Genomic DNA, 14,913 nt, shown 5'->3' with positions numbered 1-14,913 from the left:
TAATATAGCATATGTAAAATGTCCACTACAGGGTAAAAAATGTAGTTATTTGTAGTTCTACGAACCCTAGGAAAATCTTCCTGGAAAATCAACTTTTTTCACTGATAAGTATTTTAAAACATTTTTATCCTTGGACTTACTATGTAGCAGAATGCAATAGTGACATACATTTAAAGATGAGACCCCAGACTTCAATGGAATCTGGCAGGTTTTTTTCTGGAGGTGGCTCCGAGTCATGCTTCTGTACCTACTGAAGACATGACATTCTCTCTCTCCTCCACCTTTCCTACTGGGTTCCTCATCTGAACCACAGAACAAAAAAAATTATCTGAGTGACTATTTTCTCAATTCTCCTCAAGACTGTACATAACTAGCATCATTCCAGATGCACTGGATAAAGTAATACATTTACATACAATGGATGTCTAATGGTATCAGGGATTAATTCTCTCATGGAAATCCAGCTGAGAAAGGCTCCTCTATCATCAGTTGTCACTTAGTGGAAAATTTTTGAAGCACTGAGTGCTGAGGAACCACTGAATTAAGGAAGTTAACATGATCAAATTTGCATTTTAGACAAATCATTCTAACAGAAGCAAAGAATTTATATTTGGGCACGAGAAGGCTGGAGGGTAAGAAGACCAGTTGGGAAACTCTTCACAGGCTAAGAAGGAGACAATAGAAATCACAGACAGGTTACAGGGGTGAGTTCTGCTACCAAAACTCCTGGTAGTTTTGTACAATTAGACTCACAAAGTGATAAAATGTAGGTTTGTTTTTTAAAAGTTTCATGGAAAGAGCTAAATGCTAGTGCCAGTTACAGAAATGAAGAGAAAGTGAAGAAAACTAAGAAAGTAGTGATTCTTAGCTCAGAAAAGAAGTTTTAAATATATGAAAGAGTATAGAATGCCATGTTTTTATAGATTCAATAAAGTTCTTTTTCAGCTGGACTTTGATTAAGAAAAGTATATGCTGCCCTAACCAGTTTGGCTCAGTGGATAGAGCGTCAGCCTGCGGACTGAAAGGTCCCAGGTTCGATTCCAGTCAAGGGCATGTACCTTGGTTGCGGGCACATCCCCAGTAGGAGGTGTGCAGGAGGCAGATGATCAATGTTTCTAACTCTCTATTCCTCTCCCTCTCTGTAAAAAAATCAATAAAATATATTTTTTTAAAAAGTATATGCTATAGTGATGTTTGCTAACTTGGGGGTTTGAAGTGGTCTTACCTTGGGGGTTGTTACATGGGAAAGGAACTAAATTAGAACCACTGAGAAGATAAAAGTTACAGAGAAAGATTTCAATTCAGTTAGCTCTTTTAATTAGAGCTATTCTCTCTTCAAAATTATGAGTTCCCCAGACCATCCTCTGGGTGACCAGCTGTCAGGCATTTTAGGGGAGACATCTCTAGATGTTGATGTTGACAGGTCAGAATGAATGACTTTACAATGCCTTTAAATTAAAGATAATTCTCGCTCTGTGCTACCGTTTCCTCATCTGCAAAATAAAAGGACTAAGCTAGATGACCTTTCAGAAGCTCTGAGTTTGCTTCTGCCTAACCTGCCATAACCTCCTCATGTAGCTAATATGCACTTGCATTCTGAAGCAAAGTCAGAGGTAGGTTTAGGTCAGCCATGGGCAAACTACGGCCCGCGGGCCAGATCCGGCCCGTTTGAAATGAATAAAACTAAAAAAAAAAAAGACCATACCCTTTTATGTAATGATGTTTACTTTGAATTTATATTAGTTCACACAAACACTCCATCCATGCTTTTGTTCCGGCCCTCCGGTCCAGTTTAAGAACCCATTGTGGCCCTCAAGTCAAAAAGTTTGCCCACCCCTGGTTTAGGTGAATCATGGCCACGAATTAAGCCCTTCTCCAGTCTAGATTCATCTAGTTACCAGAACCTGCAGGATCCAGAGTGGCCCAAAGGATGAGTCACACAGAGTCCCGAGGTTCAATTATTTACACCCTGGGAGGCTCCCAGACTGATTTGGGAGCTGGCGCCCCATAAAAGTAAAAAAAAAAAAAAAAAAAAAAAAGCTTTGGACCAGTTCTAGACATCCAGCCAGGCTCAACAGCAAACCCATCTGTACGCCTGACTATTTTCAGCCTAAGGGACTCGAGAATGAGAAGAACAAAGAAAAGACTTCAGGCATTCCTTCTTAGCCATGGCCTGACAGTATACTGACTAGTGTAGACCAGCGATTTTCAACCTTTTTCATTTCACATAAACTAATTACTAAAATTCTGCGGACGAGGGCAGGAGTGGAAGGAGGTGAGAAGTAGGAATTGGTAGGGTGAAAGGTAATAAAGGAAGGCTGCATGTGAGAGGGAGGAGGCATTTGTAACCCATATTCTGAATTCCTGTTGTTAACAGGACAGAAGACAGATGACTGCTCGTCCCGGCAATAATGTTTATTACTAACTGTTTATTATAAATAAACAAACACTTCATTTAGATAACATTATATTTCTATAGTCGCATCCAAAAGCAAGTATATCTGAACTATACCAATAACCATAACAACAGAAATGCCTTTCAAGGCAGTTCCTTTTTGAAACATACCTCCAAAAAGCTGATCAGCAATAGCAGGGGACGACATGTGGGGATGTTGTATGTGGCAATTAGGGCTTCTGCTTTCACTTCAGCATTTCCCACTGTTCTGTAGTTAACAGCATTTTGGATGGGGGCATGTGAGAAGAGCTTTACTTTGTAGGCCAGTTTTCTCTTTCAAGAGATAAGATTCTTTATGTTAAAGAATATGCATAAAGAATTTCAATTGAAAAGTCAAATAATCATTTAACTTAAAAATGAGAGCCAGCACACAGGCTTACTGTAATCTAAGTTTATCTACTAAAATGTTTAAAGAAGTATGAATTTACTGTTGAATATAGCCATCCTCACTACCATGCAACAACCACAAGCAGGAATGCCTCATTATAGACTCACACACCCACCCACATCCTGTTGAAATTCAGCGTGGAGCTGAACCTACAAATATAACCAGACTCTCTCCAAACACAAGGTGTTACTGACAAATTAGTTTAGGTCACTAGAGTAATGTGGAAAAGAGTAAGACAGAAATGGAACTCCCAAGGTGGACAGAGAAAGTATCTGATTGGGAGAAACAAGAAAAAAGAGCTTACTTGTGATGTGAAACGAGGAGAAATTTCTAATTTCATAAAGGAATACCAGCTATGGACCTACATTCAATAAATGTAAGGCTTCTTCTTATCCTGATTTGGTTGGGGGAAAGCAGCCCAGGAAATAGGACTTCTATATTCTAGTATTTCACTTTTTTTTTTTAATTCTCACCTGAGGATGTTTTTCCATCAATTTCTAGAGAGAGTGGGAGGGAGGGATGGTGGAGGAGGGGTAGGGGGACAGAGAGGGAGGGGAGAGAGAGAGAGAAACATCAACATGAGAAAGATACATCAACTGGCTGCCCCCCCCCTTCGGTCTGTAGGTGGATGTTCTAACCATTGAGCAAACAGGCCAGGGCCAATATCTCACTTCTTGAGCACACTGTATATTTATCAAAGACCATTTACACCTGGTAATTCTGTAATTTCCTATTATCTTTTTTGTGGGAAATACCACCTTTTGTTCTTACCTTTAATACGCTTCAAGCTCTAATCACAGCTTTACTCTTAAAACTAAAATTTGGGGGGGGATCATTTTCCATTCAAAATTAGTTTCTTCTAGCTTCACCTATTTCATAGAAAACTGCCTCTTAAATGGCCAAAATTAAGCTTTCCTCTGAGTAGGATCCATCTGGTTATCCAAAGGAAAATACATTTAAATTGTGAGTCAGAAACCTGGATTCCAGTCCTTAGTCTAATGATGACTGGCAATTGGGGGGATGGGGTGGTGAGGGGAGTCTCAATTCATCCTCTAGTTCAGCTGTGAGCTGCACTAAAAAAAAACCCTCTTAAAAGATGCTATATGAAACTGGGATTTTTGTTTGCAAACTGTTCTGAACTCCAAAGAAAAGATTTATTCACATAAAATATTTCTTGTATCTCTATCTTGGCTCAAGTTCCCTATTATGTATCCACTTAAATTATACAGGGTCTACAATGTTATCATTGATGACTTTGAGTCACAGACACAAAGTTCATTTTATTGTCGCAGTTTAATGCCAATTTCTAGCAATAGCCAATTCATCAAAATGGAATGGTCTGAAATATTCCATACTACCCATCTAAATGGGCTTACCTTTACTCTGATTAGATAAATATAAATTATAAATGATTTCATTCAGAAATGGAGAACTTTTACCTAACATTTGTGGATACTCAAGTACCAGATTTCTTTGAGCTATAATCATCAATTGAGCATTATAATCACAGAGGAATTTAACATGAAAAACAACTAAGTTGCTTTGAAAAATAAATACCAACATAAAAAAGTATCAAAGCTCAACAAATCAGTGCACAGGATTACTAGAAATATGTCAATAACTTGCAATATTGTGATAATAGATGCCAATAGTCTTCATTTTTAAGAGCTTCCTTTCTTATTTATATCCAATGACAGAAGAGAGTGAATTCCAGTTGGTGGTGCTCAAAAATCTGAGATAAGAAGATACAAAATGCATTCTTCTCCAAGTACCTGGGCTTGAGTACCTGGGAGGAAGCCAAACCTGGGCATGTGCAACCATATGGGAAACACACAGTTGTTTTTTATGGAAGATTGTCTAATCCCACTTTACTGCCTTACTCAGAGATGGAGAGGATGGGGCTGGTTCCTGCAAGGAGCAGTGAGTACTGCACTAGGTTAAGCTCCCTATAGACAAGGTACTGGAGTACCCACTGGTGGATTAGATACAGAGGCAGGTTTGAAAATGAGGGAGAAAGGAGATAATCAGAGCCGAATCACACACCAGGCACCAAGAAAGTCTCATTTCATCCTGCCAGCTGTCTAACCATTCATTTTAATCTCTATGATGCCTCACTTCATACTTCAAGCTTCTTTGCAGTAACTGCTCCCTCTTTGGGATGGAAAGGCCAAAAAAGAAACTTACTTTACACAACCGAGAAAGGCCAGGGAAAAAAGGTTGCAGAGCAACAACAAAAAAGGATATTCAGCAAAATGTTTTGCTGACAGCTCAGGGCAATATACAAACACACTGTGTGGTCATGGAGCAGGCAGAAGCAGCAGTCCTGGATGTGACTCTTTAATACACTAAGTGAGGAGAGAGGCCTAGCAATCACAATTACATGTGAACACTAGGAGTGGAATCATGGAGCAGACAGACATATAACTCCATTCTGCTATCTGTAACAAGAATTCATTCCTGAAAAAGTGTCACACACGCACCTGTCACGAACAGCCAAGCCGCCAGCAACTAAGAGTCCGCAGCAAAGGGCAGCGTACATCTACTTCTCACAAGGTCTATTCGCCGCTCATTTCATGGTATTTATAAGAAAAAGTTCTTAAGCAGAGAGGAAAGTACATACACATTCTTGTCTTTCTACCCGGTTTACTGGGCTGTTACCAAAGCCCTCATAACCCAATAAGCAGTGGCACCAGAGCAGCAAGAACATGGACAGTAAGAGGCAGAGGTGTGGGTTTTAACCACTACTGGCAAATTTTAGTTTGGGGACCTTGGCAAGCAGTTAAATCTCTTGGTCTGTTTCCTAAACTGTTAAATTAGTATAATGATTCCTAGTTTGTAAAGTTGTGAAGAAAAATAAAATATGCAAATTAACCATCATTCTGCCACAAAGATGGCAGTGCCCATAGTGGAGCGGGGAAGGGGTTTCCGTAACACAAGATGGCTGCACCCATAGTGGAGGCTGAGTTCCCATAATGAGCCTTAACAAGCAATCAGCAGGGACCTGAGGCTGCGCCCCCTCCCCACCTCCATGGGGCTTGACAGGGGACCTCAGGCTGCGCCCCCCACCCTGGCACCAGGCCGGGGGACTTCAGGCCACGCTCTCAGCCCGGCAGACTTGACGGGGGGACCTCAAGGTACATCCCCCGCCCTGTGCTGGGCCAGGGGACCTCAGGCTGCTCCCCCTGCCCCAGCGGAGCTTGACAAGGGTGGGACCGGCTGAGTCTGGATCTAGCTAGCCCAATGGCAGGGGGCCCAGCTGAGTCTAGGTCTCATGCGAATTTGAGGCACACGTGGGTGGGCGGGGACTTGACTCTGGGTCCTGTGGTGTGCCCCAGACTCTGACAGGAGGAAGGTTTTCATAACATTTTACTAATTTTCTTTCATCTTTGACACTTCTATTCTAGAGAAAGGGCAAACAGCAATATTAAAATATTTCCTCTAATTAATCCCTTTTAATGTGCACGAATTTCATGCACCGGGCCACTAGTGTATGAATACAATGCTTAACATGGTGCCCGGCACAGAACAGATTATTGTAGTTGTGGTGGTGATAGTGATTGTGGAAGTACTAGTTCTACATTTATCTAGCATTTAGCTATGGGCCAGGTACTGTTCTAAATGTTTTATATGTGGTTCTCTTCACCATTAAAGAACATTAATAAGCTTCAGGTTGTACTAAAGGTTAACTACTAATTATAGTACTCTAATCAATCAATGAATATTTATCAAGCAGACACTAGAAGACACAAAGAAGTATAAAATCCCTCCCTTGACTCCAAGAACTTATAATTGAAGAGAAGACAAAACCAAAGTAACAATCTATATATATAAAAGCCCAAATGACTGTTAGGACCGGACAATTGGCTGGTAGCTATGACATGCACTGACCACCAAGGAACAGGTGCTCAATGCAGGAGCTGTCCCCTGGTGCTCAGTGCGCTCCCACAGCCAGCTAACCTCCCGTGCACCCCCCACTCCAAGCCAGCTGGCCTCAATCGGCCCCAATTGCCCCTGATTGCCAACCAGGCTGAGGGACCCCACCCATGCACGAATTTGTGCACCGGGCCTCTAGTATAGCAAATAAATAAAAGTTCAAATATCAAATAAATGATGTAGTCAATAATGACAATAGGAAAGATGAAAGGATCGCTGTGAACTAAAGGGACTGAGAAGATTTCCTGGGATAAAAATCTGATCTGAGCAGAATTTGGATATAAAAAAATAAAGAGAGAAAGGTTTTCCAGGTGGGGGTAATATAAACAGAAGCCTTGAACTGTACCACTAAGAATTTATGGAGAAGCCACAATCCTAATGGGCTTTTACCATATTCCATCGAATCTAAGATACCACTAAGTGTTAAGCTGCATCATGACTCAAGAGAAGTTAAAATGTATGGGGCAGGGCGGAACCAGGTGTAGGGAGGCAATGGGGGGAGCTAGGGGGATATCTGTAATACTTTCAACAATAAAGATTTTTTTTTAAAGTAAAGAAAATGTACATCTCAGAATCAATGAAAGATAATATTTCTTTTTCTATAATATGTGAGAGTAGACAAGATGATCTTTACAAGTTCTCTCCAACCTTGCCTTGGCCAGTTTGGCTCAGTGGATACAGCATCAGTCTGTGGACTGAAGGGTCCCAGGTTTGATTCTGGTCAAGGGCACATGCCCAGGTTGTGGGCTCAATCCCTAGTAGGGGGCGTGCAGGAGGCAGCCAATTAATGATTCTCTCTCATCATTGATGTTTCTATCTCTCTCCCTCTCCCTTCCTCTCTGAGAGCAATAAAGAATATATTTTAAAAATAAATAAAAATCAATGGAAAAATATCCTCAGGTAAGGATTTAAAAAAAGAAAGTTCTCTCCAACCCTCAAATGCTGATTTTATAACTGTCTTACAATATTCAAATTTCACCAAACAACACTATGGAAATAACAAAAATAACAGAAATAGAGACAAGCCCTGGTTGGTGTGGCTCAGTGGCGGCTTTCGGGTTCAATTCCCAGTCAAGGGCACATACCTGGATTGAAGGTTTGCTCCCTGGCCCCAGCTGAGGCAACCAATCAATGTTTTATCTCTCTCTCCCCATCCCTTCCACTCTCTCTAAAAAGCAACGGGAAAAATACCCTCAGGTGAGGATTAACAAAAAGAGACAGAGAGAGACTGAGACAGACACGAACCACATTCCAGTATTTATTTTATAAAAAATGCTTTTATTTATTTTATTTTTATAATACACTAGAGGCCCGGTGCACAAATGCATGCATGGGTCAGGTCCAGAAGGTCAGGCCCGGCCAGGCCCTGGAGGGGCGGGGGGGGGGGGGGGGGGAAGGCACGACACAGGAGGTTGGCTGGCTGGCCCCGCTCCCTGGTCAAACTCCCGGGCAAAGGGGACATATTAGTCTTTTTTTTTTTTTAATATATTTTATTGATTTTTTTACAGAGAAGAAGGGAGAGGGATAGAGAGTTAGAAACATCAATGAGAGAAACCGATCAGCTGCCTTCTGCACGCCCCCTATAGGTGATGTGCCTGCAACCAAGGCACATGCCCTTGACCGGAATCGAACCTGGGACCCTTCGGTCCACAGGTTGACGCTCTATCCACTGAGCCAAACCAGTTCAGCTAGCCTTTTATTATATAGGATTTTTATTGATTTTAGAAAGAGGAAGGGAGAGGGAGGAGAGAAAGAGAAACACTGATGTGAGAGAGAAACAGCAATTGGCTACCTCCTGCATGTCCCCTACTGGGGGAATCAAACCCACAACCCAGACATGTGCCCCAACTAGGAACAGAACAAATGACCTTTCAGTGCATGGGGCCATGCCCAATCAACTGATCCCCCCTGGCCAGGGATGTTTTTATTGTTTTGAGAGAGAGAGAGAGAGAGAGAGAGAGAAAAGAAGGGAGAGAGAAATATCGATGTGAGTGAAAAAAAATCAATCAGCTGCCTCTTGCACACCACCTACTAGGGACTGAGCCTGCAATCCAATCATGTGCCCTGACTGGGGATTGAAACCCAACCTCCTGGTTCATAGATCGACACTCAATCACTGAGCGCGTCTGTTAACTGTTGATTGGATGTTGGACATTGTGATTTTACAATGTTGAGTACCTAGTATTGTCTTCATTTCAAGAATGTTAAGCTTTATTCTGGTAGGCAGTTAAGTTACTTTTCATTCAGTGTGGTACCTCTGAAGGCTTGTTTTTAAGCTTTTTTTAGGGTGGGTCTACAGTTATATGTCTAGTTATATGTCTTTACTAGACATAGTTATATGTCTTTACTCTGTGACTATTTTAACTCTAGTACAAAGATGTGGACCTTCTACCATCTCATTCCCAGTGAGCAACGTGGGCTCTTCATTCTGGCCGGTAGGAACTCGAACACCTCCCTGCTCTGGGAACCAGTTAGCTCACAGCTTCCTGGTCATCTTTCCCCAACTTCCTGGAGTTTGACGCCAGGCCTGTGTAAGGTCAGCAAAGACTCAAGGGGACCCTGAGGAGATTCCTAGAGCAATTTTTTTCTGCACAGCTCTCACCTTTCCAGAACTCCACCTCACAGCTTTTAGATTCCTCAGCCTCTCCTGAACTATAATCTCTGTCTCTTCAAAAAGACCAACATGCTCTGCTTGAGATCCCCCACCCTGCTCCATGGTTAGAACACGGATTTAGACAGAAAGACAGGGGAATCATGGGGCTTTCCAAACCTCCTTCATTTTCCTTCTATAAGGAATAACAGGCCCGTGCTTCCTGTTCAAGTCAGAATTGATTTCCTCGGTAGTTTTGCAGGGCCCCCAATCATAAAGAGGTATTGCAAAATTCTTAAAGTCAGATTAATTTCAATTTATCTTTAATAAGTGTTTATCATGAATACTTTTAGAAGAAATAACAGGAACCCTGGTCGGGTAGCTCAGTGTTAGAGCGTCATCCCATACAACAAGGTTGGGGGTTCCATCCCCAGTCAGGGCACATACAAGAATCAACCAATGAATGTATAAATAAGTGGAACAACAAATTGATGTTTCTCTTTCTCTTTCTCTGAAATAAATAAGTTTAAAATATTTTTAAAAGAAAGACATAACAGGAAAAAGTAGGTGTCCTGAAATCAAATAAGCATAGCATATAGTACAGCGGTTCTCAACCTGTGGGTCGAGACCCTTTGGGGGTCGAACAACCCTTTCACAGGGGTCGCCTAAGACCATCGGAAAACACATATATAATTACATATTGTTTTTGTGATTAATCACTATGCTTTAATTATGTTCAATTTGTTACAATGAAATTGGGGGTCACCACAACATGAGGAACTGTATTAAAGGGTCGCGGCATTAGGAAGGTTGAGAACCACTGATATAGTAGAAAAGATAACATCACCGTTAGTATATAACATACTTGAATAACATATTTAATCAATCTTTTTGAATGATCACAATTACGAACAATGAAAATTTATCTTTTCTTTTTTAAAGTTAATGTTCATATAAGTGCTAACCACATTTAAAAATCAATAGTGAACCCAGAGACATGTTCAGTTAAAGGAATCAAGGATGCTCTGAGCCACTAGTTATATGACTTCAGGCTGCTTAATCTCTGAGCCTCATCTGTAAAATGGGGAAAAATAAAACCAACCACATACGATGGTTTTAAGGATAAAATGAGATTAACATATGTGAGCCTTCTAGAGGGGTGTCTAGCACCCAGTAGGTACTCAGTAACTGACACCTCTCATTATTACTAATTCAAAGGAATGCTGAGTTTGTTTGGACTCACCTCCTAATGGTAATGAAACAATCTAAGGAGAGCAGATCAAATTAAATAGCACAGAGCATTACACAAAGGTCTCTTCTAATTGGTCTCTTTTCTTTGATCTCAGTGGAGGCCTAGTAGTAGGTGGGCCTCTTACCTTCTGAGACAGGCTCTCCAGGAGTGTGGAGACAAATCCTGAGAAAGAAATGGAAGGCCCCTGCTTATATTATGCCAGTTTTAAGAATTAAGACAAAGGGTATCAGTCTTCCAAAATCATAGTCAAGAGTCAATTCAGTATTTTCACTTTAGGTACTTTGAAAGTAAAATAGTCTCAAAAGGATTATCTGGATTGTGGCATTTCTTTAAAAAATAAAAAATCCGCCCTAGGCGGTTTTTTCAGTGGATAGAGCGTTGGCCCACGGACTGAAGGGTCCCAGGTTCAATTCTGGTTAAGGGCACATACATATACCTCGGTTGCAAGCTTGATCCCAAGCCTTGGTCAGGCCTGTGCAGAAGGCAACAACTGATGTTCTCTCTCACATTGGTGTTTCTCTCTCTGAGTCTCTCCCCCTGCCTTCCACTCTCTAAAAATCAATGGAAAAAGATCCTCAAATGAGGATTAACAAAACAAAACAAAAATCATTTCATCTTAAAGGCCCAAGGCAAATGTCACCACTTCTGAGAAGCCTTCCTTGACCCTTCTAGTCTGAAGTCATGTCTCCCTCTCCAAAAGTTCCAAAAAGGTATGCTGAACCTTTTTTAATGGCAGTCACTATATTCTATTTTGTAGCACAGGTTTTTGGAGTATACAACTCTATGAGTACAGGAACTGAGAAACAAAATATCTCTAAACCTAACAGAAGTAGTAGTTAGAACAGCAGCTATCTGGAGTCAAGGTGGGATTCTTAAAAACTTCTTTGTATCCTATAGTGTCCACTCAATATCTCTAATCCTCAAAACACTTCTTCAAGGTTAAGTAGTAGCATTCTGAAAACTAAGAGTGGTTCTGTAACTTTATCAAAGTCACACAGCTTTTAAACCCAGGCCCATCTGTGTCCAAACTTCATGCTCTTTCCACGACACTGCACTGACTCTTCACAAAATGCCTGAACAAGAAGTTAGACAAATATGCCCATATTTCTCCTTTTCATATACAAGTGCCACCAAACCCCAGACTAGTTTCTTCCCCCTTGAAAAAAAGATTGTAGGTTAACACAAGCAAACCTTCCTGACATATTTACCCTAGAACTGAAATAGTGTTAATGAGGATAACACACTGCTCTCTCCCTCTCTACACCCAATTTTAGCCAGCTGCTCAGAGGCTTCACAACTTTCACTTTAAACAACATAAACACTGGCTCATTTAAAGTGCCAGCCTCAGATGATATGTTCAGATGCTTTTCAAACAAATTTCTGTTTTCAAACAGCTAGGCATGTGGGGTTCCATCACTTCTGACGGGTTACTTTTATCTATAGGGTCCCTGAGAATCACTTTAAGTTTTATTTTCTGTGTACTGTTCAGCTCATCGAATCTTGTCATTGGGGACTTCTTTTTTTAAAGCAGGTAATCTTTCATCTTCTTTTACAATGCACCAAAATACATTCCTATGGGTAATTCCTAAACTGCATATGTATGTTTTAAAATAATATTCTTCTAACCATTCTAAAAAGCACAGTTGTTTTCCCTTTTTAGCCCAAGTAAAGATAATTATATCAGAAGTGAATTTTCCCTACCTCTTTCTGCATATGGGGAATACTAAAAAGATAAGTCTTTTTAGTTATTAAATGTAAATAGGTCATTAAATACAATCCAATTACTTTAATTGTAAAAAAGAAGTAATTACAATATGTACATGTATTTTTGCCTAGATTTAATATCTTAAATTAATCTTTTCAGCATTAATATTTTAAGTTAACCTTTGACACTTAGCAAAATGCAAGAAACTGATGTTTCTTTTTAAATATACACAGAGCTGTACTTTGTGGATCTTTGTTGTGATTTTACCCACAAACAATTTTGGTGGGAACAGCCCCATCCCACAGAGAAGGGTATTCAAATACTACCACCTGCCCTAACTGAACTGGTATTTCTTGTTTCCCATAAATCATGTTAAAGGATCTGTTTTAAATTCTAATGCCTTCATGGGACAAAAAGCCAGATGAATTCTGTGGCATTCCAATTATCACAAAGGCTTTCCTTAGAAAGACAATTCTAAGCCAAAATGGAATTTTGTCTTTAGTATATAGTAGCCTAACATTTCCATTACTTATTTCCATTTTGTTACTACCAATAACAGCTCCCCAAGACCACCCCCCAGCATTCTTCTTGCTCTCTGGTCTCTAGCCCCTCAAAAATTTGCTGTTACATTTTCCCCTCAGTAGCCATCTGGTTCTTTGATTTTTACTCTCTCTTGGTGACCAAGTGTAAATAAATTGCATAGCTAAATCTCTATGAGCAGCTTTGAAAATGGGCTCTGTCATAGTCTGGGCACTTAAGAACTTCTTTTTTTAAAAAAAAATATATTTTATTGATTTTTTACAGAGAAGAAGGGAGAGAGATAGATAGCTAGAAACATCGATGAGAGAGAAACATCGATCAGCTGCCTCCTGCACATCTCCCACTGGGGATGTGCCCGCAACCAAGGTACATGCCCTTGACCGGAATCGAACCTGGGACCTTTCAGTCCGCAGGCCGACGCTCTATCCACTGAGCCAAACCAGCTTCGGCAGAACTTCTATTAAAATTGAGGGAAAAGGCTTACACAGATAAAAAATTAAGACTGAGCTTTGTTTTTCTACCTCCTAAGAAAATCTAATAATGAGTATTAAGATATGAATATGTATTTAGAAAAATTAAAATTTTATTTAGATTAACATAAAACTTTTCCCCAAACTTTAGAAATAGCAAGAACTGCATGAAGCCGAAACCGGTTTGGCTCAGTGGATAGAGAGTCGGCCTGCGGACTGAAAGGTCTCGGGTTCGATTCCGGTCAAGGGCATGTACCTGGGTTGCGGGCATATCCCCAGTAGGAGATGTGCAGGAGGCAGCTGATCGATGTTTCTCTCTCATCGATGTTTCTAACTCTCTATCTCTCTCCCTTCCTCTCTGTAAAAACTCAATAAAATATATTTAAAAAATAAAAAAGAACTGCATGAATATATATGTTGTACAGGCAACAACTGAGGCCATGTTTGTATAGCATTTTCCCTCCCAAATAAAAAAGTTCTTATTAAAGTACTAAGTGTTTCAGCAATTCCCAAGGATTTCACAGAAAAAGATTTTCCTCTTCAGACCCTGTATTGATGAGCCAAAGATACAGCTCTGCCTCACAGATACCATTTCCCAAAACAAATTAATGAGATGGAGGAGGCTGACTGTGACTACCCCTTTGGTCATTCAGACTGTAGCCATGTTGGAACAGTTCCTGACTGCATAAGGCTGGTTTCTACTGTCTTCCAAGGTAATTGTGGAAAGCTATTTTATAATCTGAAACGATAGTGACATGGGTCACTGTTGGTTTCCTCATCCCAAACAATGGAATGATTTCTGAACAGTTACCAAATGTTACCAGAAGACAGGAGCCTAACATCTGATCATCACAAACCTCCTGAAGGACAGCACCATTAAAAGACAACAAGAATTTCACAGGTAAAAGGTACACCAGCAGTTAAAACTAAGCCCCTTTCAAGATGTAAATGATTCAAGTCTCATCTTAATAAAGTGGTACTTCTGTACAAAATATATCTCATGAGGCCAGCCCTTGAAAGTTAAAAAGGTGTTATTAAATGTCTGCTGACCTAAAATTGCCATGTTTCATGCCTTAAAGGAACTGATTTTCTGGAGGACAATAAGGTGCCAAATTCTGCCCAATGGAGATCAGAAAACTATTTGGTGAACTTATTCTGCATTTGTGGAAGCAAAAGAAAGACTGGTTCACACACCCAAGAGGGAGGGTGGTATTTATGTGAGCTCTCCCTATGACCTCTTTGGCAGCAAATATAAGAGGTCTTTTTTGAGACTAAGGGGCAGGCCCAGGACCTTCAGCTACTCATTCAAGCAGGGTTACGATTCCCCTCCTCCATAATTAAGTTCCTTTTCCCACTCTCCATGCATGCATGAATTGCAGTGACACTGACATGGGGGCCTGACATTAGCCTTTGAAGGTCATTTAAATCCTCCTCCTTCCAACTGCCTTAAAAGCTATACGTCACCCACTCCACAATGCCTAACTGTAGGGTTTGACTAGATAGTACTTAACGTGGAGTCACTTAACGCATAAAATGAAAGCAGCTCCAAATTCAGATATCATAAAAAGAACAAATCAAAG

General features: G+C 40.6%; 1 protein-coding gene across 3 annotated transcripts in view; it reads right to left on the bottom strand.

Annotated features, from left to right (window-relative positions):
* The window catches only part of WASF2 (WASP family member 2), a 65,452-nt gene that overhangs the window by 23,702 nt on the left and 26,837 nt on the right, over positions 1-14,913 (bottom strand). The gene's annotated exons all lie outside the window — the stretch shown is intronic.

This window comes from Myotis daubentonii, chromosome 3 (genome assembly GCF_963259705.1).
Source record: "Myotis daubentonii chromosome 3, mMyoDau2.1, whole genome shotgun sequence".
Taxonomy (NCBI): domain Eukaryota; kingdom Metazoa; phylum Chordata; class Mammalia; order Chiroptera; family Vespertilionidae; genus Myotis; species Myotis daubentonii.
Note: the sequence above shows the minus strand (reverse complement) of the source record. Positions and strands in the feature narration are given on the sequence as shown.